Source organism: Vanacampus margaritifer, chromosome 2, assembly GCF_051991255.1.
Source record: "Vanacampus margaritifer isolate UIUO_Vmar chromosome 2, RoL_Vmar_1.0, whole genome shotgun sequence".
Classification (NCBI taxonomy): Eukaryota; Metazoa; Chordata; class Actinopteri; order Syngnathiformes; family Syngnathidae; genus Vanacampus; species Vanacampus margaritifer.
In genome coordinates, this window is record NC_135433.1 from 15,658,851 (window position 1) to 15,665,478 (window position 6,628).

Genomic DNA, 6,628 nt, shown 5'->3' on the forward strand with positions numbered 1-6,628 from the left:
CATGTTGTTATCCTGCCGCTGGGATGTCATAGTGTTTTGCAATGGGGGTTTCCACTTTCATGTACCAATCATGCCTTGTTGCTTAGCATGGCGCTGCTTACAACGACCAGGCAGCGGTATTATGATCATTGGAGACCCACAGAGGGAAGTGAAAGTCAAATAAGAGGACTGGAAAGCAAATAACATTTAATTGTTGTGCAAATTAAAGTAAAATAACACACTTTTAAGTAGATGCGACTGCAGCCTTCGACCTTTCATCAAGAGTTATAATTGAAAATAAAAATATAATTGATTTTAATTCTAAGCCTGTACAAAGCGTATTGGCTTCAAATAAAATTATTAGCGATTTTAACTCTTGATAAAACAGGGCCCATGATATGGAAATTAGTTATTGTGTAAAAGTTCTAAATATTGTACATGCACAATTGAAAGCCATTGATAAAAAAGAAAAAGAAAAAAGAAAATATGACATTTGGTTGTCAGTTACACTGAAATCATTTTGGACTGTATATTCATTATGATAAACAAATTACCCTGTAATAACCTTCATTGGTACCATGAAAAATTGGCTTTATTATCACGTATCTTGCTTGTTATATCAGGAGCCAAAAGCAGAAGATAAAGCAAATACATCTATTCAGATCTCTTATTTGAACATATTATGTGTTATGTATGATCACATTGATACATTTCCAGCATTCACAATGTTGAAAATCAAAACCCATGTACAGTAAAAAAATATACCATATACTAGTAATAGCCTGTATCTACATGCAATGCTCTTTATATTATCAGCTTATCAAATAAATCAAAGGTTAAAAAATAAAACAAGGGGAAAATATAAAATAAACTGTACACTTAGTTTGTGAAAGAAAGTTATTTTGACTGTCTCTATATACGGCTCTGCAGAAAACCAGAGCCGTATATAGAGAGAGTCTGGCCAACTAAAAACACTGACGCCATGTTGTTACCCTCGGTGCGTAGTGCCTATCGTTTTGAACGCAAAACACTAGATAACTTTCTCCATCCGTGGCCCGGGTCTCGGCGCTCCGGGGGCCGGGAAGGTGGGTGAGTTGGTGTTGTGCCCGCCCCGCTCCGGTGGACCTCCTGGCACCTCGGGGTGGTCGTGGGGGGGGGGGGGGGGGGGGGGCTGTGGACCGGTGGGGTGCCTGGCGGGCCTGCAGTGCCCCGTCCTGCTGCGTTGGGTTGGGGGCGCGGGCCGCGTTGGGGTGGGGGACGCTCCTGCTCCTGGGTTTGCTCTCCGGCCGGTGGTCCCTGCGGGGCCCGGGGGTCGTCCTTTGGCGCTGCCGCGGCCTGGGGGGCCCTGAGGTGTTGCGCTTGCTCTGTCCTGGCGGGGGTCGACGGCTCCCCTCTTTGGTGGAGATTTTCATGCATGCTAGATCCACCACACCAGCATCTACCGAAACTCAGACACAATCTGCTTCTTCCTCAGGTCATTGAATCGGTGGAGGCTGGTGTCTGTGGATGTCACTCTGCTTCATCTGTCCTTCCTTTTCTCAGTCTCTCCTTTGGTCTCTTGAGGTCTCCCTGATTTGTTGGAGTTTAGATGTCTCTGGGGTTGGTGAAGGACTCTGGTTAGTGGCCTGGTGGGTGGTGTCTGGTCGGTGCTGGATTTCACTTTCTTCTCTTTTCTTTGGTCCTTCCTCGGGTCTCCTGACGACCTCACGACTCTGGCCAGAAGTGTTTGGTTTAGGTGAACGGTATGGGATTTTTTTTAATAGGTTTTAGGTGAACTAATGAATACACACACACTCGCACGCGCACACGCACATACACATACTCACCCACATACAAAAACAATAAATAATATATATATATATTTAAAAAAAAAAATAAAATAAATAAATATATATATATATATATATATATATATAAATAAAAATAAAAATAAAAAAGGAGAGCAATGATGACATATCAAATCGAATGAACAATACTGAGCTCTCCAGAAAAAAAAAAAGAAAAAAAAATAATTCTGTACCGATGAGACAAGGTTGAAAGCACCCATTGGTCCGAAGCGAGGGCAGCCCAGTAGTTGAGCTGCCGATAGGAAAAGTAATTGGGCTCAATCCCTGGCCCTCCCGGATTTAGGGGTCCAGGAGGGACAAGGTGTGGTGTGTGTAGCTCGGGCTGACCGGGGGGCCCTCGGCCACAGCGGCAGACCTAACAGGCGTCCGTGATGTGACCCCGTGTGGGACGAGGAGCTCCGGATCCCCACGTAGGCCGAAAGTTCTGCATAATATGTGACAGAGGGGCGGCTGAGAGAGCAACTCCCCCAGAGTTTGACGGAGCATTGGGCCTGGCAAGGCTACCAAACTTACACCTCATGTCATTAGCACGCACTGTACGTTCCAGCGCTCCTGTCGCGGCCGAACCGAAAACTTGACCCGGAACCACAGGGAGGTGACACAGTTCCTTGCGGGAGGGCTCTCTACCATGGCCATGCTCCCTAGAAAGGAGGGTTAAACCCCCAACGCCATGTTACAGAACGATGTAGCCTCATCCACTTTGTTGTCTCTCAAAGCTGCGGAGAGCACAAGTAGGAGATGAGCCTATGCGTTGGCCAGGCGTGCTACCACCGCCGCCGCGTTGTACGACTTAGTGACCAGTTCGTCCATCAAGCGCCACTGAGGGTTAGGGCATCTCAAAGCCTCTCTAAGGGCTTCTTCAGGGGAGACGATGAGTGAAGCCACAGAATATTCCACATTAGGTATACGGTCCAAACCGGTAGGATTAAGAAACCGCATATTTGCCAGGGCACGGCCTCCGCCGGGAGCCCAGGATAAACACTAGAATTGTACCAGAAGGAATGAAGGTCTGTCAAAAAAAGACGAGATTCCGGGATCCAAAAAGACTCTGTTGAGTAGTCCAGCGGAGAGGCCACACTCAGTAGGAGGCTGAGAAAAGCCAGACGTGTCCAACTTTAAACGTTGGAAAGCCATAAGCATAACAGTCCGCACCAATTCCGTTCCATCTGAAAAACATTCAGAAGGAGAAGAACAAAGTCCATTTCCGAATGTACCTCAGAGTCCCGGAAACAAGTTCCAGAGGCCGCAATGGAGACGACATCCTCGGCGACATCGTCATCTTGGTAGGGCTAATGTAGTATTTCATCCGGCAAGGGCACCTCTGCAGAGGGCAACGCCGCCGCAGAGGTTTGAGAAGCAGAAGGGTTTTGATTACCCAACTGACTCTGTACTGCCATCACACTTGCCTCCAAACGGCTCAACTGCAAGGCAATCTGAGAATCAGCCCGACTTTTCTTAATCCGATGGACGAAATCGAACTTTGGCTCTGGTTTTCTGACCACATTTGTACAGAACTGACCTGTGGTGTACCCTGACTATAAATGTATTTCTTTCCTTGACTAATTGTTTTTCCCCAGTTGAATTGAAATGCCATTAACCACACTAGTCATACAGATTGTAAAATTGGTGTGTTGGAAGTGACCCTTTAAAGGGAGTGGCCTAGGGCTGACTTCAGTAGCTCTGACTCAAACTCAGATTTTACATTTATAGATAGTTCAGTCAGTGAGAGCATCTTCTCTATGCTTTTTGCGAGTGTTTGCATTTTTTATATCTGTGTTTGACTGTCCCATGTAGTTATATAACTACTTTAAAGCTACTGAATTCACTAGTGGACAAACTGCTGCTTGTTAAGGAGTGTGACGCTGTTCATGGCAAATCAACTTTTAGTTGCAGCAAAACCAGCAGCCGATCGTAAAACACTTAAGAAAACTGGTTGCCCAACCACGCACACCGTGCAATAGTTGAGTTGGTTTAGGTCACATTGGTCGTCGTTCTGCAGTTAGCAGGCCTCACGCTCTGATTGCGGGACAGTGCTGTGTCGCAAGTTTCTTTGAAAGGCACAGCGCGATAAATGCTAAGCTCGCCTCGAACTTTGTGATATCGGTGTGTAATTTTGCGACGTACACCACTGCGAATGGCGCAGGAGCTGACAAAAAGCTCCTTGTCACAAGAATCCCTTAAAATAAAGCTCTTATCTTGTATACTGGTATACTTGCATGATTTCAATGTCATCATCCTTGTCGAATCTTGTATTATGTTAATGTAATAATAACAAACATTAGGCAAAAAAATTGGCAGATATTTAAAAATCTTATATCAGCCAATTAAAATAGCCGGACAATGAATCGGTCTGGCCCTAATTCATTTCATTTCAAACTCATTTTATAAGATAACATCTGAAAACAAATAGTTTACAGGTTATTTAAATTAAAAAAATTAATAAAAGCACCAAAAGTGCATGTGTTCATGTGATTACGACACTTCAAAAAAATAATCGCCCCACTAGGCTAAACTTAGCCACTTCGTAAAATACAGTGCTTTTTGTTTCAGTCCAGACATGTCACTTCAGCATGCTTCCTTACAAGATACCACAAGATGGCGCCAAACGCTTGATACACTGTACATTTCTGTTTTGCAGGGCTTTTTTTTGGTGGCATTTTAAGGCTTTTCTGTTTGAGCAAAGAAATACCAAAAGAGTAAGTTTTCAGCAGAAAATGAAGGATAGAATAAAAAGAAAAGAAAAAAGATCAATAAATAAGTGAATTTTCAAGTAGCAAATTGCAAATAGGCAGGGCAACAATGTACCTATAAAATAAAATATTTTACAGGCATGTATTTTTGTCACCTTTTTGTGTGTTGTTGTTCTGTTTAAATGTTTAAATGGTGCAGACGGGGAGAAAATAAAACAATATGACTTTTTTTTCCCGTTACACGTTGCTTAAAACATCCTCAATAGTTATTTGATTAATTAATTAGTTAATTATTTGCTATGGGAAGAATCGGATTGTGTTAGACCATCGAGGTTTCACAAAGTACGTTTGGCAAATGACCCAGTCTTCACCCACAGCGCTGCAAAACAGATGGCACATAGCATCTCCCAGGAGTAAAACATATCAGGATTTGTCAAAAAACAAACAAGCACAATGTGTCATTTGAATTAGGAATGGGGAAAAAAAAACTACAGATTTACTGGTGCCCTCAATCTGATTCCCTGCATGCGTAATCCATGCAGACGTTACGCACGCTGCACTCAAAGAGTATTCTCCTCATGTGCTTAGTGCCAGTTCAAAGTTGGTTGAAGTCTGCAGTTGTAGCCTCCAGGCGTAAATGTTGTCTCTGAGATTTATGCGCCCTCCCCCCTCCCAAGGACCACTGCTCAACAAATGCAATCAATCTGTGATCACATTTCTGCGTTTGATGGTTTTAAGTGCAGTCCACCAAGAGCAAGCCCAGCTAAAGGATACTTATTCCGTGCAATCTGGATTTGGAGTGAGATTAATCGTCTGGTGGTTCTCCTGGAGCATCTGATGAGCCCCCTTTGTGTCTGTACTTCATCATCATATGTGCCTCTGCTCCAGTAGACACCAATTAATCATATTGTCTACTTTGAAAACTAAGAACACAAAAAATCTAGCAAACAGGATAAAAAGGATGGAATGAAGAAGAATGCAATTCATACAGAAAAAAGTTTTGTCAATCATAACACCCAAATGAATTTATATATTTTTGTTGCAACATGCTAATAATGCGGTCTAAACATTCTAGAGACTTTGCATCTTAGGGGCATATCTGAGGAAGGAGAAAGATGCAATTCAAACAAAAAAATGCTTACTTGGTGGCTGGTATCGGCGGCCTTGATGAGTACCCGATATGTTGAAACCTGATATTGGCCTAATACCAGTATTTGCCCATCCGTTTCAATAATGTCACAAAATTGAGTACTATGTTTGTAATATAACTGGTAAAATATTGACTGGTTAAAATAGCCAAACTTTTTCAGGCTCTGGCCCTCAGTGCAGAATTAATGCATTAATGCTGAGCTAATGGCCTCATTGGCTTTTCTTTGTTTAGGGTAATGTTGCTCATATTTTTGCAGCTCTGGAGCGACTAAGTCGTTAATCCGCATACTGTTTGTTTTGAGGCACCTGTGCTCCAGCTCATTACATTCAACGTTCAGTTAAAAGCACATAGAAGTGTCAACATGATGTGTGGCCCGCAACTCTGTGGCCTCTACAATCTAGGGTACATTCCTCATGATTTTTTTTTTGTTTTTGTGGAATGCCAGCCAAACTCGCAGCAAGTTATGCAACAACACTGGCTTAAATTCAAAGAGAGCACTTTAAATTCTCCAGAATATTCCAGCAGCTGCTTTTTTGTCTTCAGTCGTCCTCCATGAAGAATGAAGAGTGAGGTTCTACCTACGTGAATGTGGGGGGTGGCGCCCAGGACTGGAGTGGCTTTGTGGAAATGTAAAGAAAAAAAAAATGTGTTTCACATTCAGCCTCTGCAACCCAACTCCCCCTTGCGTGCACTCCCACAAGGAATTAGTGACTCCTCTTCAGTGGGATGCATGCATTTTATTTTTGAGTATCACTCGCTGTTTCATGATGTAACAAGAACGTGAGCAAATCTTCCCCAAACAAACGGAAAAACAAAAGCAAAACGCTAGAAGCAATATTATTTCAACAACAGCGTCGCCTTCACTTTCAATGTTTACTTTTTGTTAGCGATAGACCGATATGATTTTTTTCGAGGCCAATACCGATTATTAGTTGTAAAGTAGACCGATAACCGATATTTCA